This window comes from Pseudophryne corroboree, unplaced genomic scaffold, assembly GCF_028390025.1.
Source record: "Pseudophryne corroboree isolate aPseCor3 unplaced genomic scaffold, aPseCor3.hap2 scaffold_144, whole genome shotgun sequence".
NCBI classification, from domain to species: domain Eukaryota; kingdom Metazoa; phylum Chordata; class Amphibia; order Anura; family Myobatrachidae; genus Pseudophryne; species Pseudophryne corroboree.
This window is the reverse complement of record NW_026968068.1, coordinates 888368-915635: the sequence shown is the minus strand read 5'-3', so window position 1 is coordinate 915635 and position 27268 is coordinate 888368. Positions and strand designations below refer to the sequence as shown.

Below are 27268 nucleotides of genomic sequence, written 5' to 3'. Positions count from 1 at the left end.
CTAGCATGCATTTGCTGACAGCCACTTGAGGGAGACACACATCAGGAGATGCAGCATATCGGAGGTCTTCGATGCCTTTCCAGCAAATGCACACCACCTGCTGCTGGTCTGGACACAAAACAATGCCCACAATCGAAGTCCCAAAATGCCCAACTACAGGATTCATGTAAGTAGTGAATTTAGGAATGAATTTAGAAGTAGGAAATTAAGTTAGTTCACAAGTACATTCAAATTCAGATCTAAAGTCTAGGTAGGCCTCACGTCCTGGCAGCCGCCAGCATTTAAAAATGCCTTGATTAGAGGTACGGAATTAAATGTAGATAAGAAGTAGACACAAAATAAGACTCCGCAGAGCAGTTATCAGGTGTTTTTATCAATTGTTGCATTTAAAAAATCAAGCAATTAGGGAACACAATGTTGCGACAATGTAACCCTATTTGCAAAATAGTACTAAATAAGTTTGTCGATGTAAGACATTTGCAAAGGCGCATCCAAAACACGCTGGAAAATGCAACTGAATCTGTTTTTGGAGGTTAGAATAGATGCAGGATCAAGTAGCTCAATGGGTAGGGTGTTTGATTAGAATTTAACAGGTTATAGGTTTGAATCCTGGGTATGATAGTTTGAGGTGTTATTTAATAAAGTATGTTTATATATTAGTCACACATGGCTTACTTGTACAAATGGCATGTCACCAGTTAGTGCTGACTGCTGATATGCCATTTACACAAACATGCCATGTGTGACTGTATATGCATTTAAGGAGGGCACCCCTGCAAAACCACAAACCATTGAGTGTCAAGTATACTAGATATATCTTCATATCTCATGTGCTTTCTCTGAGACCAATCTTGTTATGCCCCTTCCCCACAAGGCATGCGCCTTTTGTCCATATTGCAAAAATGGGGGGGAGGGCATATAATTCTCTGTCACAGGGCACCAAAAAGTCTAGTTATGGCTCTGGTATGCATTATGTAATCTGGCAGACCATCTCTCCAACACTGGCTGGTTGGAATAGAAATCCGGTTATCTATGTGAGCAAATGACCATCAACGATTTACTCTCAAACACTAAAAAATGGACAAAAATGGTCCCCTAAACAAATTGGTTAAATTTTGGGTTTAACCAATTTGTGTAATGACCATTTTTGACCACTTTTCTAGTGTTTGGGAGCAAATGGTTAATTGACATTTGCTCCTATACATTACCAGATTTTCATTCCATCCATCCAGACTGGATAGATAGCCTGACAGATAATTGTGTAGTGTACGCCCAGGATAACTGTTAGTCATGCTTTATTTTATGGCGGCACATAAATGGGTGGACAGATCCAGGGCAAGCACTGCCCACTCATGCATAGTTGTCAACTGATGTGAAGTTCCAGGGGGCAATCTCAGTTATAAAGAGAAGTATCTGGAAATTGTCCCTAGTTAAAAAAAATTTTTTTGATCAACTCCATTTATTTAGTATGATATCCCAGGTGATAGGATGCCGGCAGTCAGAACAACATACTTTATTAAATAACACATCTCAAACTACCATACCCAGGATTCAAACCTATAACCTGTTGAATTCTAATCAAACACCCTACCTATTGAGCTATTTGATCCTGCATAAAAATTGTGAACATTATATGAAGCTATTGGTACTTTGCAAAAAAAAAGAATCAGCATTACAACGCAGCAGATCCATGCAGTTTGCAGCCACACACTACATGTATCTGCTCAGCCACAATGCTGATTATTTCTTCACAAAGTACAAGGTGAGCTCCAAACAGAATTCTCTAGCTTAGAATTTTACCTTTCTTTGCCAAACCTAGAAGTCGGGCCCCCCACCCTGGGATCCCCCAGAGGGAGGCCTGCACCGTCATGCGGCAGGCTTGTCCGTTTTGGAAGCAGGCTGATGGGCAGCCCAGGATTGCTTCAGTCTGGGCTTGGCAGGTCTGGAAACATGAGCTTGCTTTGGGTATGCCTGACCTTGGGTACGCTTTACCTGGAGGATGAAAGGGCCAAGAAAAGTACTTTTAGCCTTCTGCGTGGTAGGAGTCATACTAGGTAGGCAAGCTGTTTTAGCAGTAGCCAGATCAGCTACAATCTTATTGAGGTCTTCTCCAAAAGGAGATTAAACTGAGGCAGCACAAGGGAACTCTCATCTGGGGACAACAACTGCAGGGAGAACACATATTTTCAGATGAACATGGTAGGGCAGAAGGCTGCCTAATACTGAAGCACCCCCAAACAACAAATCAAATGCAACTTACTTGACAGAGATGTGCCTGAGCAACGGCCCTCCCCAGCCCTATCCCAAATCATACTTATTTTGCATAGGAGATACCATGGTCATGAAGATTGTTCTCCCAGGGTGAGGTTCATTCGTTGCATTCTGGGTATGCTGACCCCTGTGATTTCCCCAAATGTGGGAAACTCGACTGCATTATTTGTGGTAGTGGGGGACTGTGTTTGTGCTTTCCTCTGGTCAGCTCTGGTAAAATTCAGATTTCTTTGTCTCAGATCTTCCTCTAGCCTTGTTCTTCTTTCGAGAGTTCCCTTGTGCTGCCTCAGTTGGATCTCCTTCACTTGACAGGGGGGTGCCCGAGCAGCGACCCTCCCCAGCTCTAGCCCAACTCCTACTTACCTGCCAGGTGAGATACTATGATCATGAAGTTGCTTCTCCCAGGGCAAGGCTCACCCATTGCACTCTGGGTGTGCTGCCCCTGCGATTTCCCCAAATGTGGGAAACTTGACTGCATAATTTGAGTTTTCCCTGGTCGGCTCTCATGTAATTCAGATCTCTTTGTCTCAGGTCTCTCTCCAGCCTAGTTTGCTGTCTGGTTCCACTTCTTTTTTCTTGAGCCCCTCCCTTCTATACCCTTGTGCACTATCCTGACTTCTCCTCCCGTCTGCTTACTTTGTGCCTCCCAATGCACAATGCAAACTACGGGTAGTGCTGCAGGGCCCACACCCTTTTACTTGCTTTACAGAGCAGCTCTGGAGCTGTTACAGTGCCCAGCTGCTGCAAGAAATCAGCTTGAATACTTCAGGGGCTGGGGAATGGCCAACATGAGCCCCACACTGAAGGAGGGTGGGGGTGCTTAATGCGAACTAGGGGTCATCCAAGCACCACAAAAGGCCTCCATGCCCTGCACGCTCCTTTTCTCTTTTCATATGCAGACGAGGGTTGAAGCCAACTTTGACCCACTGCTTGGATGACATCACCATATTCAAATCCATCTGCTGCAGGCCATCCCCCAGGAATGCTTGCACTAGTTGTTGCATTTGGTTTGTTGTTTGGGGGTGCTTCAGTATTAGGCAGCCTTCTGCCACCCCATGTTCATCTGAAAATATGTGTTCTCCCTGCAGTTGTTGTCCCCAGATGAGAGTTCCCTTGTGCTGCCTCAGTTGAATCTCCTTTACTTGACAGAGATGTGCCTGAGCAGCGGCCCTCCCCAGCCCTATCCCAAATCATACTTATTTTGCATAGGAGATACTATTGTCATGAAGATTGTTTTCCCAGGGTGAGGTTCATTCATTGCATTCTGGGTATGCTGACCCCTGTGATTTCCCCAAATGTGGGAAACTCGACTGCATTATTTGTGGTAGTGGGGGACTGTGTTTGTGCTTTCCTCTGGTCAGCTCTGGTAAAGTCAGATTTCTTTGTCTCAGATCTTCCTCTAGCCTTGTTCTTCTTTTGAGAGTTCCCTTGTGCTGCCTCAGTTGGATCTCCTTCACTTGAAAGGTAGTGCCCGAGCAGCGACCCTCCCCAGCTCTAGCCCAACTCCTACTAACCTGCCAGGTGAGATACTATGATCATGAAGGTGCTTCTCCCAGGGCAAGGCTCACCCATTGCACTCTGGGTGTGCTGCCCCTTGCGATTTCCCCAAATGTGGGAAACTTGACTGCATAATTTGTGTTTCCCCTGGACGGCTCTCGTATAATTCAGATCTCTTTGTCTCAGGTCTCTCTCCAGCCTAGTATGCTGTCTGTTTCCACTTCTCTTTTCTTGAGCCCCTCCCTTCTATAACCTTGTGCACTATCCTGACTTCTCCTCCCGTCTGCTTACTTTGTGCCTTCCAATGCACAATGCAAACTACAGGTAGTGCTGCAGGGCCCACACCCTTTTACTTGCCTTACAGAGCAGCTCTGGAGCTGTTACAGTACCTAGCTGCTGCAAGAAATCAGCTTGAATGCTTCAGGGGCTGGGGCATGGCCAACATGAGCCCCACACCGAAGGAGGGTGGGGGTGTTTAATGCGAACTAGGGGTCATCCAAGCGTCGCAAAAGGCCGCCATGCCCTGCATATCCCTTTTCTCTTTTCATAAGCAGACGAGGGTTGAAGCCAACTTTGACCCACTGCTTGGATGACATCACTTGCTGCCTTTCCAATGAAGCAAGTTTAATTTAGTAATAGGTGAAAAACCATCCCTACAAAGGTGTTAATCAGATACTTGGCTTTGTGGACACTTTTCAGAGAACAAATTAGTTAGCATAAAAATAAAGCCAGAAAATGAAGAGCTGTTTAATCACTCAATTGGATTTTTCTGCAAGCGTATTTCTTTTTCTCTGCAACCCACTGCTAAGTTGTGCTTCCTAGCTGTTCTTTTATAAAATCACTTAATCAAATCTAACTCTGATTACATCAGAGTAGGCCAGGTACCCTACACCATAAGAGGGGGTTTGAAATTTTGACTTGTCTACTTAAAGATCACCAAAATCTGATGACATGGTCAATAACATCACTGGGTGGGATTGAACCACCAACCCTTTGGTTAATAACCAAACACACTAACCGATTGCACCACCGAGACACTTTGCAAAAGTACATACTGACAAAGGCTAATAAGCATTCATCTAGAACGTTTCCTAGAAAACTTTAAAAAGTCAATAATCTGGAGAGTTTTTGTAAGATGTTTCTTCCATCAACCAATGAAGAAACGCATTGGTACTTTCCCATGATGAGTGAGTGCTTCAGGATCTCTTGCACTTACATGTGCAGCAGAGTACTGCAATGGAAGCATGCTGGGCCCCTTAACCCAGAGGTAGGCAGATTGAAACTATCCTCTGCTATATGCATTTTTTTTTTGTTAATTAAAGTAATCCAAAACTGGGATTGATATTTTTGCTCTTTTATTTTTACTTAAAGTACAATAGCTTTTACCATTTTAATTTGTTTTAATAGTATATTGACAGTATTGTTTTCTTTCAAAAATCCACTTAATTTTCTTTACCCTATTATTAAAATGGTAATTGACAAAAACAAACTACATTGTCACCAGAAGAGCAATACAAAATGTACAAGTGATATATTAAAATCATCTTTCCAGCTTGAATTTCAATGATGCATTGGGGCAACGATTTTGTGAGAAACATCTTCACCCTTAAATAAAGATTTTCTTAATTCCTTACCTGTGTGCTAATTAGATATCACCTTGTTTTCACATTAAACAGACTTCCACATGAGAAAGCAGCAAGGATGCAGTGGCGTTAATGTTTCCTGGTGTCAACCTGTATTATTTCAGGAGATATTGAAATGAGGATGCATCTTGCTGCCTTTCCAATGAAGCAAGTTTAATTTAGTAATAGGTGAAAAACCATCCCTACAAAGATGTTAATCAGATACTTGGCTTTGTGGACACTTTTCAGAGAACAAATTTGTTAGCATAAAAATAAAGCCAGAAAATGAAGAGCTGTTTAATCACTCAATTGGATTTTTTTGCCAGCATATTTCTTTTTCTCTGCAAACCACTGCTAAATTGTGCTTCCTAGCTGTTTTTATAAAATCACTGAATCAAATCTAACTCTGATTACATCAGAGAAGGCCAGGTACCCTACACCATAACAGGGGTTTTTGAAATTTTGACTTGTCTACTTAAAGATCACCAAAATCTGATAACAAGGTCAATTACATCCCTGGGTGGGATTGAACCACCAACCTTTTGGTTAATAGCCGTACACACTAACTTATTGCGCCACAGCGACACTTTGCAAAAGTATATACTGACAAAGGCTAATAAGCATTCATCTAGAACGTTTCCTTGAAAAACTTTAAATAGTCAATAATCTGGAGAGTTTTTGTAAGATGTTTCTTCCATCAACCAATGAAGAAACACATTGGTACTTTCCCATGATGAGTGAGTGCTTCAGGATCTCTTGCAATTACATGTGCAGCAGAGTACTGTAATGGAAGCATGCTGGGTCCATAGCACAGAGGTAGGCAGATTGAAACTATCCTCTGCTATATGCGTTTTTTTTTTGTTAATTAAAGTAATCCAAAACTGGGATTGATATTTTTGCTCTTTTATTTTTACTTAAAGTACAATAACTTTTACCATTTTCATTTGTTTTAATAGTATATTGACAGTATTGTTTTCTTTCAAAAATCCACTTAATTTTCTTTACCCGATTATTAAAATGGTAATTGACAAAAACAAACTACATTGTCACCAGAAGAGCAATACAAAATGTACAAGTGATATATTAAAATCATCTTTCCAGCTTGAATTTCAATGATGCATTGGGGCAACGATTTTGTGAGAAACATCTTCACCCTTAAATAAAGATTTTCTTAATTCCTTACCTGTGTGCTAATTAGATATCACCTTGTTTTCACATTAAACAGACTTCCACATGAGAAAGCACAAAGGATGCAGTGGCGTTAATGTTTCCTGGTGTCAACCTGTATTATTTCAGTAGATATTGAAATGAGGATGCATCTTGCTGCCTTTCCAATGAAGCAAGTTTAATTTAGTAATAGGTTAAAAACCATCCCTACAAAGGTGTTAATCAGAAACTTGGCTTTGTGGACACTTTTCAGAGAACAAATTTGTTAGCATAAAAATAAAGCCAGAAAATGAAGAGCTGTTTAATCACTCAATTGGATTTTTTTGCCAGCATATTTCTTTTTCTCTGCAACCCACTGCTAAATTGTGCTTCCTAGCTGTTTTTATAAAATCACTGAATCAAATCTAACTCTGATTACATCAGAGAAGGCCAGGTACCCTACACCATAAGAGGGGGTTTGAAATTTTGACTTGTCTACATAAAGATCACCAAAATCTGATAACAAGGTCAATTACGTCCCTGGGTGGGATTGAACCACCAACCTTTTGGTTAATAGCCTTACACAGTAACTGATTGCGCCACAGCAACACTTTGTAAAAGTCCATACTGACAAAGGCTAATAAGCATTCATCTAGAACGATTCCTAGAAACATTTTAAAAAGTCAATAATGTGGAGAGTTTTTGTAAGATGTTTCTTCCATCAACCAATGAAGAAACACATTGGTACTTTCCCATGATGAGTGAGTGCTTCAGGATCTCTTGCACTTACATGTGCAGCAGAGTACTGTAATGGAAGCATGCTGGGTCCATAACCCAGAGGTAGGCAGATTGAAACTATCCTTTGCTATATGCATTTTTTTTTTGTTCATTAAAGTAATCCAAAACTGGGATTGATATTTTAGCTTTTATTTTTACTTAAAGTACAATAACTTTTACCATTTTAATTTGTTTTAGTGCAAATGGCATATCAGCAGTCAGCACTAACTGGTGACATGCCATTTGTACAAGTAAGCAATGTGTGACTAATATATAAACATGCTTTATTAAATAACATCTCAAACTATCATACCCAGGATTCAAACCTATAACCTGTTGAATTCTAATCAAACACCCTACCCATGGAGCTACTTGATCCTGCATCTTTTCTAACCTCCAAAAACAGATTCAGTTGCATTTTCCAGCGTGTTTTGTTTGCGCCTTTGCAAATGTCTTACATCGACAAACTTATTTAGTACTATTTTGCAAATAGGGTTACATTGTCGCAACATTGTGTTCCCTAATTGCTTGATTTTTTAAATGCAACAATTGATAAAGACACCTGATAATTGCTCTGTGGAGTCTTATTTTGTGTTTTGTGTTTAGTCTTTAGATCTGAATTTGAATGTACTTGTGAACTAACTTAATTTCCTACTTCTAAATTCATTCCTAAATTCACTACTTACATGAATCCTGTAGTTGGGCATTTTGGGACTTCGATTGTGGGCATTGTTTTGTGTCCAGACCAGCAGCAGGTGGTGTGCATTTGCTGGAAAGGCATCGAAGACCTCCGATATGCTGCATCTCCTGATGTGTGTCTCCCTCAAGTGGCTGTCAGCAAATGCCTGCTAGACACCCCATTCCAAGCTGATTGTGACATCATGGAACATGCATCATAGAACAGGCATGCTAAAACATTGGTCTTCAACCTGCGACCCTCCAGCTGCTGTGGAACTACACATCCCAGCATGCCCTGCCTCAGTTTTAGCATACCTTAATAGCAAAACTGTGGCAGGGCATGCTGGGATGTGTAGTTTCACAGCAGCTGGAGGGCCACAGGATGAAGACCCATGTGCTAGAGCCAAGCCGCAGGTACATTGAATGCTAGCAAGCTGAATATTTAAATCCTTTTTGTTCCGCAGCATTCCAATGCGGAAGATTCCATGGAACCAGAGATCCTTCCATTGAGAAGGACATGCTGCCTGGATGACTACACTGTGCAAATTAAATCACGGAGCCAGTTGGCTTGTGGGTGGCTCTGGTGACTGGGTGGTTGGGTGGGTGGTGTGTCGGAAGTGGAGCGCATGCAAATGATTGTGTATCATCCAGCTAGTGAGAGAGAAAACTCATGCAGGAGTGTGCCTGCTTGTCAGTGGGTTATGCACCTTGCCAGACGTTAAATCTACATAGAGCAGCTGGAGGGGACAAGAGCAGGTTTGCAAAATATAGATAGAAGAGCATATATGCTGGCGCATTCTCCATGATTGTGTCAGCTTATGTTTTGGTGCACTGCACTTTCCTCCACTAAGTTTTAGCCATTTTTGTTAAGCTCAAGTGTAGTTGCTTCTCGGCCTTTTGGCTGTGATCTTGTATCGTGGTTGAAGGGTCTGCTGGAGGGAGGGATTGTTTTCTTCATTGGCGAAAAACCAAAGATATTCCAGGATGGAAGGCTTGGGAACACTATCTGTTTTTCAGTTGTGGAAGAGCACAGAGGTCGGATTGGACTACATTCTATAGTAAAGGATATCTTTCTATTTATTGACCCTCCCCTTATATGTGTCTGTGTTACAATAAAGCTTCGGTTTTGTGAATCCCTCACCCTCTTACACTCCACACCCATAGCCTTATTAACTGTTGTATTATTGTATAGTTTAAATGTATAGTGCAGTTCATGATTTATAGTGTAGACTGGCCTGTGCTGTAGTTCTTGAACTGTACTATACCGTCAGCATTTGTATTGTGTTTTGGCTGTGCTGCAACACTGTATTTATGTGTGCAATGTTTATGTATGTTTTTTTTTATGTCAATAAAGACTGCTTTTTCAAGCCAATATCTGAAAACAATCAATGTTTATCTTTGATGGCAATAAAAGTGGTATGATATTTGATGCTTTTGAAATCCAATATCTGATATGTCCCCTATCTGGGAACCATATATTAAATGGCTTTTCAGAAAAGGGAGATGGGAGAAGAGCTTTCAGTACTTGTAGGACCGATGCACATAAAGAAGCAAAAAAACATACATAAACATTACACACATAAGTACCGCGTTGCGGCACAGCCAAAACACAATAGAAATGCTGATGGTATAGTACAGTTCAAGAACTACAGCACAGGCCAGCCTACACTATAAATCATGAACTGCACTATACATTTAAACTGTACAATAATACAACAGTTAATAAGGCTATGGGTGTGGAGTGTAAGAGGGTGAGGGAATCACAAGCCCGAAGCTTTATTGAAAGACTGACACATATAAAGGGAGGATTAATAAATAGAAAGACATCCTTTACTATAGAATGTAGTCCAATCCGGTCTTTCAACTCTTCCACAATTGAAAAACGGATAGTGTTCCCAAGCCTTCCATCCTGGAATATCTTTGGTCTTTCGCCAATGAAGAAAGCAATCCCTCCCTCCAGCAGACCCTTCAACCACAATACAAGATCACAGCCAAAAGGCCGAGAAGCAACTACACTTGAGCTTAACAAAAATGGCTAAAACTTAGTGGAGGAAAGTGCAGTGCACCAAAACATAAGCTGACACAATCATGGAGAATGCGCCAGCATATATGCTCTTCTATCTATATTTTGCAAACATGCTCTTGTCCCCTCCAGCTGCTCTATGTAGATTTAACGTCTGGCAAGGTGCATAACCCACTGACAAGCAGGCACACTCCTGCATGAGTTTTCACTCTCACTAGCTGGATGATACACAATCATTTGCATGTGCTCCACCTCCGACACACCACCCACCCAACCACCCAGTCACCAGAGCCACCCACAAACCAACTGGCTCCGTGATTTAATTTGCACAGTGTAGTCATCCAGGCAGCATGTCCTTCTCAATGGAAGGATCTCTGGTTCCATGGAATCTTCCGCATTGGAATGCTGCGGAACAAAAAGGATTTAAATATTCAGCTTGCTAGCATTCAATGTACCTGCGGCTTGGCTCTAGCACATGGGTCTTCATCCTGTGGCCCTCCAGCTGCTGTGAAACTACACATCCCAGCACGCCCTGCCACAGTTTTGCTATAAGGTATGCTAAAACTGAGGCAGGGCATGCTGGGATGTGTAATTCTACAGCAGCTGGAGGGTCGCAGGTTGAAGACCCATGTTTTAGCATGCCTGTTCTATGATGCATGTTCCGTGATGTCACAATCAGCTTGGAATGGGGTGTCTAGCTGGCATTTGCTGACAGCCACTTGAGGGAGACACACATCAGGAGATGCAGCATATCGGAGGTCTTCGATGCCTTTCCAGCAAATGCACACCACCTGCTGCTGGTCTGGACACAAAACAATGCCCACAATCGAAGTCCCAAAATGCCCAACTACAGGATTCATGTAAGTAGTGAATTTAGGAATGAATTTAGAAGTAGGAAATTAAGTTAGTTCACAAGTACATTCAAATTCAGATCTAAAGTCTAGGTAGGCCTCACGTCCTGGCAGCCGCCAGCATTTAAAAATGCCTTGATTAGAGGTACGGAATTAAATGTAGATAAGAAGTAGACACAAAATAAGACTCCGCAGAGCAGTTATCAGGTGTTTTTATCAATTGTTGCATTTAAAAAATCAAGCAATTAGGGAACACAATGTTGCAACAATGTAACCCTATTTGCAAAATAGTACTAAATAAGTTTGTCGATGTAAGACATTTGCAAAGGCGCATCCAAAACACGCTGGAAAATGCAACTGAATCTGTTTTTGGAGGCTAGAATAGGAAATGTGCATCGGTCCTACAAGTACTGAAAGCTCTTCTCCCATCTCCCTTTTCTGAAAAGCCATTTAATATATGGTTCCCAGATAGGGGACATATCAGATATTGCCTTTCAAAAGCAGCAAATATCATACCACTTCTATTGCCATCAAAGATAAACATTGATTGTTTTCAGATATTGGATTGAAAAAGCAGTCTTTATTGACATAAAGAAGCAAAAAAACATATATAAACATTACACACATAAGTACTGTGTTGCAGCACAGCCAAATCACAATACAAATGCTGTCGGTATAGTACAGTTCAAGAACTACAGTACAGGTCAGCCTACACTATAAATCATGAACTGCACTATACATTTAAACAATACAATAGTTAATAAGGCTATGGGTGTGGAGTGTAAGAGGGTGACGGAATCACAAGCCCAAAGCTTTATTGAAAGACAGACACATATAAAGGGAGGATTAATAAATACAAAGATACCCTTTACTATAGAATGTAGTCCAATCCGGTCTTTCAACTCTTCCACAACTGAAAAACGGATAGTGTTCCCAAGCCTTCCATCCTGGAATATCTTCAGTCTCTCGCCAATGAAGAAAACAATCCCTCCAGCAGACTCTTCAACCACAATACAATATCACAGCCAAAAGAGCGAGAAGCAACTACACTTGCGTTTAAACAAAATGGCTAAAACTTAGTGGAGGAAAGTGCAGTGCACCAAAACATAAGCTGACACAATCATGGAGAATGCGCCAGCATATATGCTCTTCTGTCTATATTTTCCAAACCTGCTCTTGTCCCCTCCAGTTGCTCCATGTAGATTTGACGTCTGGCAAGGTGCATAACTCACTGACAAACAGGCACACTCCTGCATGAGTTTTCTCTCTCACTAGCTGGATGATACACATTCATTTGCATGTGCTCCACCTCCGACACACCGCCCACCCAACCACCCAGTCACCAGAGCCACCCACAAGCCAACTGGCTCCGTGATTTAATTTGCACAGTGCAGTCATCCAGGCAGCATGTCCTTCTCAATGGAATAATCTCTGGTTCCATGGAATCTTCCGCATTGGAATGCTGCGGAACAAAAAGGATTTAAACATTCAGCTTGCTAGCATTCAATGTACCTGCGGTTTGGTTCTAGCACATGGGTCTTCATCCTGTGGCCCTCCAGCTGCTGTGAAACTACACATCCCAGCATGCCCTGCCACAGTTTTGCTATTAAGGTATGCTAAAACTGAGGCAGGGCATGCTGGGATATGTAGTTCCACAGCAGCTGGAGGGTCGCAGGTTGAAGACCCATGTTCTAGCATGCCTGTTCTATGATGCATGTTCCGTGATGTCACAATCAGCTTGGAATGGGGTGTCTAGCATGCATATGCTGACAGCCACTTGAGGCAGACACACATCAGGAGATGCAGCATATCGGAGGTCTTCGATGCCTTTCCAGCAAATGCACACCACCAGCTGCTGGTCTGGACACAAAACAATGCCCACAATTGAAGGCTCAAAATGCCCAACTACAGGATTAATGTAAGTAGTGAATTTAGGAATGAATTTAGAAGTAGGAAATTAAGTTAGTTCACAAGTACATTCAAATTCAGATCTAAAGACTAGGTAGGCCTCACGTCCTGGCAGCACCCAGCATTTAAAAATGCCTTGATTATAGGTAGGGAATTAAATGTAGATAAGAAGTAGACACAAAAGAAAACTCCACAGAGCAATTATCAGGTGTCTTTATCAATTTTTGCATTTAAAAAATCAAGCAATTAGGGAACACAATGTTGCGACAATGTAACCCTATTTGCAAAATAGTACTAAATAAGTTTGTCGATGTAAGACATTTGCAAAGGCGCAAACAAAACACGCTGGAAAATGCAACTGAATCTGTTATTGGAGGTTAGAATAGATGCAGGATCAAGTAGCTCAATGGGTAGGGTGTTTGATTAGAATTTAACAGGTTATAGGTTTGAATCCTGGGTATGATAGTTTGAGGTGTTATTTAATAAAGTATGTTTATATATTAGTCACACATGGCTTACTTGTACAAATGGCATGTCACCAGTTAGTGCTGACTGCTGATATGCCATTTACACAAACATGCCATGTGTGACTGTATATGCATTTAAGGAGGGCACCCCTGCAATACCACAAACCATTGAGTGTCAAGTATACTAGATATATCTTCATATCTCATGTGCTTTCTCTGAGACCAATCTTGTTATGCCCCTTCCCCACAAGGCATGCGCCTTTTGTCCATATTGCAAAAATGGGGGGGAGGGCATATAATTCTCTGTCACAGGGCACCAAAAAGTCTAGTTATGGCTCTGGTATGCATTATGTAATCTGGCAGACCATCTCTCCAACACTGGCTGGTTGGAATAGAAATCCGGTTATCTATGTGAGCAAATGACCATCAACGATTTACTCTCAAACACTAAAAAATGGACAAAAATGGTCCCCTAAACAAATTGGTTAAATTTTGGGTTTAACCAATTTGTGTAATGACCATTTTTGACCACTTTTCTAGTGTTTGGGAGCAAATGGTTAATTGACATTTGCTCCTATACATTACCAGATTTTCATTCCATCCATCCAGACTGGATAGATAGCCTGACAGATAATTGTGTAGTGTACGCCCAGGATAACTGTTAGTCATGCTTTATTTTATGGCGGCACATAAATGGGTGGACAGATCCAGGGCAAGCACTGCTCACTCATGCATAGTTGTCAACTGATGTGAAGTTCCAGGGGGCAATCTCAGTTATAAAGAGAAGTATCTGGAAATTGTCCCTAGTTAAAAAAAAAAAAAAATTTTTTATCAACTCCATTTATTTAGTATGATATCCCAGGTGATAGGATGCCGGCAGTCAGAACAACATACTTTATTAAATAACACATCTCAAACTACCATACCCAGGATTCAAACCTATAACCTGTTGAATTCTAATCAAACACCCTACCTATTGAGCTATTTGATCCTGCATAAAAATTGTGAACATTATATGAAGCTATTGGTACTTTGCAAAAAAAAAGAATCAGCATTACAACGCAGCAGATCCATGCAGTTTGCAGCCACACACTACATGTATCTGCTCAGCCACAATGCTGATTATTTCTTCACAAAGTACAAGGTGAGCTCCAAACAGAATTCTCTAGCTTAGAATTATACCTTTCTTTGCCAAACCTAGAAGTCGGGCCCCCCACCCTGGGATCCCCCAGAGGGAGGCCTGCACCGTCATGCGGCAGGCTTGTCCGTTTTGGAAGCAGGCTGATGGGCAGCCCAGGATTGCTTCAGTCTGGGCTTGGCAGGTCTGGAAACATGAGCTTGCTTTGGGTATGCCTGACCTTGGGTACGCTTTACCTGGAGGATGAAAGGGCCAAGAAAAGTACTTTTAGCCTTCTGCGTGGTAGGAGTCATACTAGGTAGGCAAGCTGTTTTAGCAGTAGCCAGATCAGCTACAATCTTATTGAGGTCTTCTCCAAAAGGAGATTCAACTGAGGCAGCACAAGGGAACTCTCATCTGGGGACAACAACTGCAGGGAGAACACATATTTTCAGATGAACATGGTAGGGCAGAAGGCTGCCTAATACTGAAGCACCCCCAAACAACAAATCAAATGCAACTTACTTGACAGAGATGTGCCTGAGCAACGGCCCTCCCCAGCCCTATCCCAAATCATACTTATTTTGCATAGGAGATACCATGGTCATGAAGATTGTTCTCCCAGGGTGAGGTTCATTCATTGCATTCTGGGTATGCTGACCCCTGTGATTTCCCCAAATGTGGGAAACTCGACTGCATTATTTGTGGTAGTGGGGGACTGTGTTTGTGCTTTCCTCTGGTCAGCTCTGGTAAAAGTCAGATTTCTTTGTCTCAGATCTTCCTCTAGCCTTGTTCTTCTTTCGAGAGTTCCCTTGTGCTGCCTCAGTTGGATCTCCTTCACTTGACAGGGGGGTGCCCGAGCAGCGACCCTCCCCAGCTCTAGCCCAACTCCTACTTACCTGCCAGGTGAGATACTATGATCATGAAGGTGCTTCTCCCAGGGCAAGGCTCACCCATTGCACTCTGGGTGTGCTGCCCCTGCGATTTCCCCAAATGTGGGAAACTTGACTGCATAATTTGAGTTTTCCCTGGTCGGCTCTCATGTAATTCAGATCTCTTTGTCTCAGGTCTCTCTCCAGCCTAGTTTGCTGTCTGGTTCCACTTCTTTTTTCTTGAGCCCCTCCCTTCTATACCCTTGTGCACTATCCTGACTTCTCCTCCCGTCTGCTTACTTTGTGCCTCCCAATGCACAATGCAAACTACGGGTAGTGCTGCAGGGCCCACACCCTTTTACTTGCTTTACAGAGCAGCTCTGGAGCTGTTACAGTGCCCAGCTGCAGCAAGAAATCAGCTTGAATGCTTCAGGGGCTGGGGAATGGCCAACATGAGCCCCACACCGAAGGAGGGTGGGGGTGCTTAATGCGAACTAGGGGTCATCCAAGCACCACAAAAGGCCTCCATGCCCTGCACGCTCCTTTTCTCTTTTCATATGCAGACGAGGGTTGAAGCCAACTTTGACCCACTGCTTGGATGACATCACCATATTCAAATCCATCTGCTGCAGGCCATCCCCCAGGAATGCTTGCACTAGTTGTTGCATTTGGTTTGTTGTTTGGGGGTGCTTCAGTATTAGGCAGCCTTCTGCCACCCCATGTTCATCTGAAAATATGTGTTCTCCCTGCAGTTGTTGTCCCCAGATGAGAGTTCCCTTGTGCTGCCTCAGTTGAATCTCCTTTACTTGACAGAGATGTGCCTGAGCAGCGGCCCTCCCCAGCCCTATCCCAAATCATACTTATTTTGCATAGGAGATACTATTGTCATGAAGATTGTTCTCCCAGGGTGAGGTTCATTCATTGCATTCTGGGTATGCTGACCCCTGTGATTTCCCCAAATGTGGGAAACTCGACTGCATTATTTGTGGTAGTGGTGGACTGTGTTTGTGCTTTCCTCTGGTCAGCTCTGGTAAAAGTCAGATTTCTTTGTCTCAGATCTTCCTCTAGCCTTGTTCTTCTTTTGAGAGTTCCCTTGTGCTGCCTCAGTTGGATCTCCTTCACTTGAAAGGTAGTGCCCGAGCAGCGACCCTCCCCAGCTCTAGCCCAACTCCTACTAACCTGCCAGGTGAGATACTATGATCATGAAGGTGCTTCTCCCAGGGCAAGGCTCACCCATTGCACTCTGGGAGTGCTGTCCCTTGCGATTTCCCCAAATGTGGGAAACTTGACTGCATAATTTGTGTTTCCCCTGGACGGCTCTCGTATAATTCAGATCTCTTTGTCTCAGGTCTCTCTCCAGCCTAGTATGCTGTCTGTTTCCACTTCTCTTTTCTTGAGCCCCTCCCTTCTATAACCTTGTGAACTATCCTGACTTCTCCTCCCGTCTGCTTACTTTGTGCCTTCCAATGCACAATGCAAACTACAGGTAGTGCTGCAGGGCCCACACCCTTTTACTTGCCTTACAGAGCAGCTCTGGAGCTGTTACAGTACCCAGCTGCTGCAAGAAATCAGCTTGAATGCTTCAGGGGCTGGGGCATGGCCAACATGAGCCCCACACCGAAGGAGGGTGGGGGTGTTTAATGCGAACTAGGGGTCATCCAAGCGTCGCAAAAGGCCGCCATGCCCTGCATATCCCTTTTCTCTTTTCATAAGCAGACGAGGGTTGAAGCCAACTTTGACCCACTGCTTGGATGACATCACTTGCTGCCTTTCCAATGAAGCAAGTTTAATTTAGTAATAGGTGAAAAACCATCCCTACAAAGGTGTTAATCAGATACTTGGCTTTGTGGACACTTTTCAGAGAACAAATTTGTTAGCATAAAAATAAAGCCAGAAAATGAAGAGCTGTTTAATCACTCAATTGGATTTTTCTGCAAGCGTATTTCTTTTTCTCTGCAACCCACTGCTAAGTTGTGCTTCCTAGCTGTTCTTTTATAAAATCACTTAATCAAATCTAACTCTGATTACATCAGAGAAGGCCAGGTACCCTACACCATAAGAGGGGGTTTGAAATTTTGACTTGTCTACTTAAAGATCACCAAAATCTGATAACAAGGTAAATTACGTCCCTGGGTAGGATTGAACCACCAACCTTGTGGTTAATAACCGAACACGCTAACTGATTGCGCCACAGAGACACATTGCAAAAGTATATACTGACAAAGGCTAATAAGCATTCATCTAGAACGTTTCCTAGAAAAACTTTAAAAAGTCAATAATCTGGAGAGTTTTTGTAAGATGTTTCTTCCATCAACCAATGAAGAAACACATTGGTACTTTCCCATGATGAGTGAGTGCTTCAGGATCTCTTGCACTTACATGTGCAGCAGAGTACTGCAATGGAAGCATGCTGGGCCCATAACCCAGAGGTAGGCAGATTGAAACTATCCTCTGCTATATGCATTTTTTTTTGTTAATTAAAGTAATCCAAAACTGGGATTGATATTTTTGCTCTTTTATTTTTACTTAAAGTACAATAACTTTTATTATTTTAATTTGTTTTAATAGTATATTGACAGTATTGTTTTCTTTCAAAAATCCACTTAATTTTCTTTACCCTATTATTCAAATGGTAATTGACAAAAACAAACTACATTGTCACCAGAAGAGCAATACAAAATGTACAAGTGATATATTAAAATCATCTTTCCAGCTTGAATTTCAATGATGCATTGGGGCAACGATTTTGTGAGAAACCTCTTCACCCTTAAATAAAGATTTTCTTAATTCCTTACCTGTGTGCTAATTAGATATCACCTTGTTTTCACATTAAACAGACTTCCACATGAGAAAGCAGCAAGGATGCAGTGGCGTTAATGTTTCCTGGTGTCAACCTGTATTATTTCAGTAGATATTGAAATGAGGATGCATCTTGCTGCCTTTCCAATGAAGCATGTTTAATTTAGTAATAGGTGAAAAACCATCCCTACAAAGGTGTTAATCAGATACTTGGCTTTGTGGACTCTTTTCAGAGAACAAATTTGTTAGCATAAAAATAAAGCCAGAAAATGAAGAGCTGTTTAATCACTCAATTGGATTTTTCTGCCAGCATATTTCTTTTTCTCTGCAACCCACTGCTAAATTGTGCTTCCTAGCTGTTTTTTTTATAAAATCACTTAATCAAATCTAACTCTGATTACATCAGAGTAGGCCAGGTACCCTACACCATAAGAGAGGGTTTGAAATTTTGACTTGTCTACTTAAATATCACCAAAATCTGATCACAAGGTCAATTACGTCCCTGGGTGGGATTGAACCACCAACTTTTTGGTTAATAGCCGTACACACTAACTGATTGCGCTACAGCGACACTTTGCAAAAGTACATACTGACAAAGGCTAATAAGCATTCATCTAGAACGTTTCCTAGAAAAACTTTAAATAGTCAATAATCTGGAGAGTTTTTGTAAGATGTTTCTTCCATCAACCAATGAAGAAACACATTGGTACTTTCCCATGATGAGTGAGTGCTTCAGGATCTCTTGCACTTACATGTGCAGCAGAGTACTGTAATGGAAGCATGCTGGGTCCATAACCCAGAGGTAGGCAGATTGAAATTATCCTCTGCTATATGCATTTTTTTTTGTTAATTAAAGTAATCCAAAACTGGAATTGATATTTTTGCTCTTTTTATTTTACTTAAAGTACAATAACTTTTACCTTTTTAATTTGTTTTAATAGTATATAGACAGTATTGTTTTCTTTCAAAAATCCACTTAATTTTCTTTACCCGATTATTAAAATGGTAATTGACAAAAACAAACTACATTGTCACCAGAAGAGCAATACAAAATGTACAAGTGATATATTAAAATCATCTTTCCAGCTTGAATTTCAATGATGCATTGGGGCAACGATTTTGTGAGAAACATCTTACCATTAAATAAAGAATTTCTTAATTCCTTACCTGTGTGCTAATTAGATATCACCTTGTTTTCACATTAAACAGACTTCCACATGAGAAAGCAGCAAGGATGCAGTGGCGTTAATGTTTCCTGGTGTCAACCTGTATTATTTCAGTAGATCTTGAAATGAGGATGCATCTTGCTGCCTTTCCAATGAAGCATTTTTAATTTAGTAATAGGTGAAAAACCATCCCTACAAAGGTGTTAATCAGATACTTGTCTTTGTGGACTCTTTTCAGAGAACAAATTTGTTAGCATAAAAATAAAGTCAGAAAATGAAGAGCTGTTTAATCACTCAATTGGATTTTTCTGCCAGCATATTTCTTTTTCTCTGCAACCCACTGCTAAATTGTGCTTCCTAGCTGTTTTTTTTATAAAATCACTTAATCAAATCTAACTCTGATTACATCAGAGTAGGCCAGGTACCCTACACCATAAGAGAGGGTTTGAAATTTTGACTTGTCTACTTAAATATCACCAAAATCTGATCACAAGGTCAATTACGTCCCTGGGTGGGATTGAACCACCAACTTTTTGGTTAATAGCCATACACACTAACTGATTGCGCTACAGCGACACTTTGCAAAAGTACATACTGACAAAGGCTAATAAGCATTCATCTAGAACGTTTCCTAGAAAAACTTTAAATAGTCAATAATCTGGAGAGTTTTTGTAAGATGTTTCTTCCATCAACCAATGAAGAAACACATTGGTACTTTCCCATGATGAGTGAGTGCTTCAGGATCTCTTGCACTTACATGTGCAGCAGAGTACTGTAATGGAAGCATGCTGGGTCCATAACCCAGAGGTAGGCAGATTGAAATTATCCTCTGCTATATGCATTTTTTTTTTGTTAATTAAAGTAATCCAAAACTGGGATTGATATTTTTGCTCTTTTTATTTTACTTAAAGTACAATAACTTTTACCTTTTTAATTTGTTTTAATAGTATATAGACAGTATTGTTTTCTTTCAAAAATCCACTTAATTTTCTTTACCCGATTATTAAAATGGTAATTGACAAAAACAAACTACATTGTCACCAGAAGAGCAATACAAAATGTACAAGTGATATATTAAAATCATCTTTCCAGCTTGAATTTCAATGATGCATTGGGGCAACGATTTTGTGAGAAACATCTTACCCTTAAATAAAGATTTTCTTAATTCCTTACCTGTGTGCTAATTAGATATCACCTTGTTTTCACATTAAACAGACTTCCACATGAGAAAGCAGCAAGGATGCAGTGGCGTTAATGTTTCCTGGTGTCAACCTGTATTATTTCAGTAGATATTGAAATGAGGATGCATCTTGCTGCCTTTCCAATGAAGCAAGTTTAATTTAGTAATAGGTGAAAAACCATCCCTACAAAGATGTTAATCCGATACTTGGCTTTGTGGACACTTTTCAGAGAACAAATTAGTTAGCATAAAAATAAAGCCAGAAAATGAAGAGCTGTTTAATCACTCAATTGGATTTTTCTGCCAGCATATTTAATTTTCTCTGCAACCCACTGCTAAATTGTGCTTCCTAGCTGTTTTTTGATAAAATCACTTAATCAAATCTAACTCTGATTACATCAGAGTAGGCCAGGTACCCTACACCATAAGAGGGGGTTTGAAATTTTGACTTGTCTACTTAAAGATCACCAAAATCTGATGACAAGGTCAATAACATCCCTGGGTGGGATTGAACCACCAACCCTTTGGTTAATAACCAAACACACTAACCGATTGCACCACAGAGACACTTTGCAAAAGTACATACTGACAAAGGCTAATAAGCATTCATCTAGAACGTTTCCTAGAAAACTTTAAAAAGTCAATAATCTGGAGAGTTTTTGTAAGATGTTTCTTCCATCAACCAATGAAGAAACGCATTGGTACTTTCCCATGATGAGTGAGTGCTTCAGGATCTCTTGCACTTACATGTGCAGCAGAGTACTGCAATTGAAGCATGCTGGGCCCCTTAACCCAGAGGTAGGCAGATTGAAACTATCCTCTGCTATATGCATTTTTTTTTTGTTAATTAAAGTAATCCAAAACTGGGATTGATATTTTTGCTCTTTTATTTTTACTTAAAGTACAATAACTTTTACCATTTTAATTTGTTTTAATAGTATATTGACCGTATTTTTTTTCTTTCAAAAATCCACTTAATTTTCTTTACCCTATTATTAAAATGGTAATTGACAAAAACAAACTACATTGTCACCAGAAGAGCAATACAAAATGTACAAGTGATATATTAAAATCATCTTTCCAGCTTGAATTTCAATGATGCATTGGGGCAACGATTTTGTGAGAAACATCTTCACCCTTAAATAAAGATTTTCTTAATTCCTTACCTGTGTGCTAATTAGATATCACCTTGTTTTCACATTAAACAGACTTCCACATGAGAAAGCAGCAAGGATGCAGTGGCGTTAATGTTTCCTGGTGTCAACCTGTATTATTTCAGTAGATATTGAAATGAGGATGCATCTTGCTGCCTTTCCAATGAAGCAAGTTTAATTTAGTAATAGGTGAAAAACCATCCCTACAAAGATGTTAATCAGATACTTGGCTTTGTGGACACTTTTCAGAGAACAAATTTGTTAGCATAAAAATAAAGCCAGAAAATGAAGAGCTGTTTAATCACTCAATTGGATTTTTTTGCCAGCATATTTCTTTTTCTCTGCAAACCACTGCTAAATTGTGCTTCCTAGCTGTTTTTATAAAATCACTGAATCAAATCTAACTCTGATTACATCAGAGAAGGCCAGGTACCCTACACCATAACAGGGGTTTTTGAAATTTTGACTTGTCTACTTAAAGATCACCAAAATCTGATAACAAGGTCAATTACATCCCTGGGTGGGATTGAACCACCAACCTTTTGGTTAATAGCCGTACACACTAACTGATTGCGCCACAGCGACACTTTGCAAAAGTACATACTGACAAAGGCTAATAAGCATTCATCTAGAACGTTTCCTAGAAAAACTTTAAATAGTCAATAATCTGGAGAGTTTTTGTAAGATGTTTCTTCCATCAACCAATGAAGAAACACATTGGTACTTTCCCATGATGAGTGAGTGCTTCAGGATCTCTTGCAATTACATGTGCAGCAGAGTACTGTAATGGAAGCATGCTGGGTCCATAGCCCAGAGGTAAGCAGATTGAAACTATCCTCTGCTATATGCGTTTTTTTTTGTTAATTCAAGTAATCCAAAACTGGGATTGATATTTTTGCTCTTTTATTTTTACTTAAAGTACAATAACTTTTACCATTTTCATTTGTTTTAGTGCAAATGGCATATCAGCAGTCAGCACTAACTGGTGACATGCCATTTGTACAAGTAAGCCATGTGTGACTAATATATAAACATGCTTTATTAAATAACACCTCAAACTATCATACCCAGGATTCAAACCTATAACCTGTTGAATTTTAATCAAACACCCTACCCATGGAGCTACTTGATCCTACATCTTTTCTAACCTCCAAAAACAGATTCAGTTGCATTTTCCAGCGTGTTTTGTTTGCGCCTTTGCAAATGTCTTACATCGACAAACTTATTTAGTACTATTTTGCAAATAGGGTTACATTGTCGCAACATTGTGTTCCCTAATTGCTTGATTTTTTAAATGCAACAATTGATAAAGACACCTGATAATTGCTCTGTGGAGTCTTATTTTGTGTTTTGTGTTTAGTCTTTAGATCTGAATTTGAATGTACTTGTGAACTAACTTAATTTCCTACTTCTAAATTCATTCCTAAATTCACTACTTACATGAATCCTGTAGTTGGGCATTTTGGGACTTCGATTGTGGGCATTGTTTTGTGTCCAGACCAGCAGCAGGTGGTGTGCATTTGCTGGAAAGGCATCGAAGACCTCCGATATGCTGCATCTCCTGATGTGTGTCTCCCTCAAGTGGCTGTCAGCAAATGCCTGCTAGACACCCCATTCCAAGCTGATTGTGACATCATGGAACATGCATCATAGAACAGGCATGCTAAAACATGGGTCTTCAACCTGCGACCCTCCAGCTGCTGTGGAACTACACATCCCAGCATGCCCTGCCTCAGTTTTAGCATACCTTAATAGCAAAACTGTGGCAGGGCATGCTGGGATGTGTAGTTTCACAGCAGCTGGAGGGCCACAGGATGAAGACCCATGTGCTAGAGCCAAGCCGCAGGTACATTGAATGCTAGCAAGCTGAATATTTAAATCCTTTTTGTTCCGCAGCATTCCAATGCGGAAGATTCCATGGAACCAGAGATCCTTCCATTGAGAAGGACATGCTGCCTGGATGACTACACTGTGCAAATTAAATCACGGAGCCAGTTGGCTTGTGGGTGGCTCTGGTGACTGGGTGGTTGGGTGGGTGGTGTGTCGGAAGTGGAGCGCATGCAAATGATTGTGTATCATCCAGCTAGTGAGAGAGAAAACTCATGCAGGAGTGTGCCTGCTTGTCAGTGGGTTATGCACCTTGCCAGACGTTAAATCTACATAGAGCAGCTGGAGGGGACAAGAGCAGGTTTGCAAAATATAGATAGAAGAGCATATATGCTGGCGCATTCTCCATGATTGTGTCAGCTTATGTTTTGGTGCACTGCACTTTCCTCCACTAAGTTTTAGCCATTTTTGTTAAGCTCAAGTGTAGTTGCTTCTCGGCCTTTTGGCTGTGATCTTGTATCGTGGTTGAAGGGTCTGCTGGAGGGAGGGATTGTTTTCTTCATTGGCGAAAGACCAAAGATATTCCAGGATGGAAGGCTTGGGAACACTATCTGTTTTTCAGTTGTGGAAGAGCACAGAGGTCGGATTGGACTACATTCTATAGTAAAGGATATCTTTCTATTTATTGACCCTCCCCTTATATGTGTCTGTGTTACAATAAAGCTTCGGTTTTGTGAATCCCTCACCCTCTTACACTCCACACCCATAGCCTTATTAACTGTTGTATTATTGTATAGTTTAAATGTATAGTGCAGTTCATGATTTATAGTGTAGACTGGCCTGTGCTGTAGTTCTTGAACTGTACTATACCGTCAGCATTTGTATTGTGTTTTGGCTGTGCTGCAACACTGTATTTATGTGTGCAATGTTTATGTATGTTTTTTTTTATGTCAATAAAGACTGCTTTTTCAAGCCAATATCTGAAAACAATCAATGTTTATCTTTGATGGCAATAAAAGTGGTATGATATTTGATGCTTTTGAAATCCAATATCTGATATGTCCCCTATCTGGGAACCATATATTAAATGGCTTTTCAGAAAAGGGAGATGGGAGAAGAGCTTTCAGTACTTGTAGGACCGATGCACATAAAGAAGCAAAAAAACATACATAAACATTACACACATAAGTACCGCGTTGCGGCACAGCCAAAACACAATAGAAATGCTGACGGTATAGTACAGTTCAAGAACTACAGCACAGGCCAGCCTACACTATAAATCATGAACTGCACTATACATTTAAACTGTACAATAATACAACAGTTAATAAGGCTATGGGTGTGGAGTGTAAGAGGGTGAGGGAATCACAAGCCCGAAGCTTTATTGAAAGACTGACACATATAAGGGGAGGATTAATACATAGAAAGACATCCTTTACTATAGAATGTAGTTCAATCCGGTCTTTCAACTCTTCCACAATTGAAAAACGGATAGTGTTCCCAAGCCTTCCATCCTGGAATATCTTTGGTCTTTCGCCAATGAAGAAAGCAATCCCTCCCTCCAGCAGACCCTTCAACCACAATACAAGATCACAGCCAAAAGGCCGAGAAGCAACTACATTTGAGCTTAACAAAAATGGCTAAAACTTAGTGGAGGAAAGTGCAGTGCACCAAAACATAAGCTGACACAATCATGGAGAATGCGCCAGCATATATGCTCTTCTATCTATATTTTGCAAACCTGCTCTTGTCCCCTCCAGCTGCTCTATGTAGATTTAACGTCTGGCAAGGTGCATAACCCACTGACAAGCAGGCACACTCCTGCATGAGTTTTCACTCTCACTAGCTGGATGATACACAATCATTTGCATGTGCTCCACCTCCGACACACCACCCACCCAACCACCCAGTCACCAGAGCCACCCACAAACCAACTGGCTCCGTGATTTAATTTGCACAGTGTAGTCATCCAGGCAGCATGTCCTTCTCAATGGAAGGATCTCTGGTTCCATGGAATCTTCCGCATTGGAATGCTGCGGAACAAAAAGGATTTAAATATTCAGCTTGCTAGCATTCAATGTACCTGCGGCTTGGCTCTAGCACATGGGTCTTCATCCTGTGGCCCTCCAGCTGCTGTGAAACTACACATCCCAGCATGCCCTGCCACAGTTTTGCTATAAGGTATGCTAAAACTAAGGCAGGGCATGCTGGGATGTGTAGTTCCACAGCAGTTGGAGGGTCGCAGGTTGAAGACCCATGTTTTAGCATGCCTGTTCTATGATGCATGTTCCGTGATGTCACAATCAGCTTGGAATGGGGTGTCTAGCAGGCATTTGCTGACAGCCACTTGAGGGAGACACACATCAGGAGATGCAGCATATCGGAGGTCTTCGATGCCTTTCCAGCAAATGCACACCACCTGCTGCTGGTCTGGACACAAAACAATGCCCACAATCGAAGTCCCAAAATGCCCAACTACAGGATTCATGTAAGTAGTGAATTTAGGAATGAATTTAGAAGTAGGAAATTAAGTTAGTTCACAAGTACATTCAAATTCAGATCTAAAGTCTAGGTAGGCCTCACGTCCTGGCAGCCGCCAGCATTTAAAAATGCCTTGATTAGAGGTACGGAATTAAATGTAGATAAGAAGAAGACACAAAATAAGACTCCGCAGAGCAGTTATCAGGTGTTTTTATCAATTGTTGCATTTAAAAAATCAAGCAATTAGGGAACACAATGTTGCAACAATGTAACCCTATTTGCAAAATAGTACTAAATAAGTTTGTCGATGTAAGACATTTGCAAAGGCGCATCCAAAACACGCTGGAAAATGCAACTGAATCTGTGTTTGGAGGCTAGAATAGGAAATGTGCATCGGTCCTACAAGTACTGAAAGCTCTTCTCCCATCTCCCTTTTCTGAAAAGCCATTTAATATATGGTTCCCAGATAGGGGACATATCAGATATTGCCTTTCAAAAGCAGCAAATATCATACCACTTCTATTGCCATCAAAGATAAACATTGATTGTTTTCAGATATTGGATTGAAAAAGCAGTCTTTATTGACATAAAGAAGCCATAAAACATACATAAACATTACACACATAAGTACTGTGTTGCAGCACAGCCAAAACACAATACAAATGCTGTCGGTATAGTACAGTTCAAGAACTACAGCACAGGTCAGCCTACACTATAAATCATGAACTGCACTATACATTTAAACAATACAATAGTTAATAAGGCTATGGGTGTGGAGTGTAAGAGGGTGACGGAATCACAAGCCCAAAGCTTTATTGAAAGACAGACACATATAAAGGGAGGATTAATAAATACAAAGATACCCTTTACTATAGAATGTAGTCCAATCCGGTCTTTCAACTCTTCCACAACTGAAAAACGGATAGTGTTCCCAAGCCTTCCATCCTGGAATATCTTCAGTCTCTCGCCAATGAAGAAAACAATCCCTCCAGCAGACTCTTCAACCACAATACAATATCACAGCCAAAAGAGCGAGAAGCAACTACACTTGCGTTTAAACAAAATGGCTAAAACTTAGTGGAGGAAAGTGCAGTGCACCAAAACATAAGCTGACACAATCATGGAGAATGCGCCAGCATATATGCTCTTCTGTCTATATTTTCCAAACCTGCTCTTGTCCCCTCCAGTTGCTCCATGTAGATTTGACGTCTGGCAAGGTGCATAACTCACTGACAAGCAGGCACACTCCTGCATGAGTTTTCTCTCTCTCTAGCTGGATGATACACATTCATTTGCATGTGCTCCACCTCCGACACACCGCCCACCTAACCACCCAGTAACCAGAGCCACCCACAAGCCAACTGGCTCCGTGATTTAATTTGCACAGTGCAGTCATCCAGGCAGCATGTCCTTCTCAATGGAATAATCTCTG

The 27268-nt window shown here is 41.0% G+C and overlaps 8 non-coding genes across 8 annotated transcripts; all 8 read left to right on the top strand.

The window, feature by feature from the left end:
- Positions 1-2310: 2310 nt before the first annotated feature.
- Positions 2311-2474, top strand: LOC134997025 (U1 spliceosomal RNA). The gene has a single exon (XR_010199581.1). It is a non-coding gene; the product is annotated as a U1 spliceosomal RNA (small nuclear RNA).
- Positions 2475-2626: 152 nt separating this feature from the next.
- LOC134997344 (U1 spliceosomal RNA) lies at positions 2627-2789 on the top strand. Its single transcript, XR_010199876.1, has one exon. It is a non-coding gene; the product is annotated as a U1 spliceosomal RNA (small nuclear RNA).
- Positions 2790-3463: 674 nt separating this feature from the next.
- LOC134997030 (U1 spliceosomal RNA) lies at positions 3464-3627 on the top strand. Its single transcript, XR_010199585.1, has one exon. It is a non-coding gene; the product is annotated as a U1 spliceosomal RNA (small nuclear RNA).
- A 150-nt stretch (positions 3628-3777) lies between these two features.
- Positions 3778-3941, top strand: LOC134997219 (U1 spliceosomal RNA). The gene has a single exon (XR_010199764.1). It is a non-coding gene; the product is annotated as a U1 spliceosomal RNA (small nuclear RNA).
- Positions 3942-14932: 10991 nt separating this feature from the next.
- On the top strand, positions 14933-15096 carry LOC134997288 (U1 spliceosomal RNA). Its single transcript, XR_010199827.1, has one exon. It is a non-coding gene; the product is annotated as a U1 spliceosomal RNA (small nuclear RNA).
- Positions 15097-15248: 152 nt separating this feature from the next.
- LOC134997262 (U1 spliceosomal RNA) lies at positions 15249-15411 on the top strand. The gene has a single exon (XR_010199806.1). It is a non-coding gene; the product is annotated as a U1 spliceosomal RNA (small nuclear RNA).
- Positions 15412-16085: 674 nt separating this feature from the next.
- On the top strand, positions 16086-16249 carry LOC134997075 (U1 spliceosomal RNA). Its single transcript, XR_010199629.1, has one exon. It is a non-coding gene; the product is annotated as a U1 spliceosomal RNA (small nuclear RNA).
- A 151-nt stretch (positions 16250-16400) lies between these two features.
- LOC134997264 (U1 spliceosomal RNA) lies at positions 16401-16564 on the top strand. Its single transcript, XR_010199809.1, has one exon. It is a non-coding gene; the product is annotated as a U1 spliceosomal RNA (small nuclear RNA).
- Positions 16565-27268: the final 10704 nt, after the last annotated feature.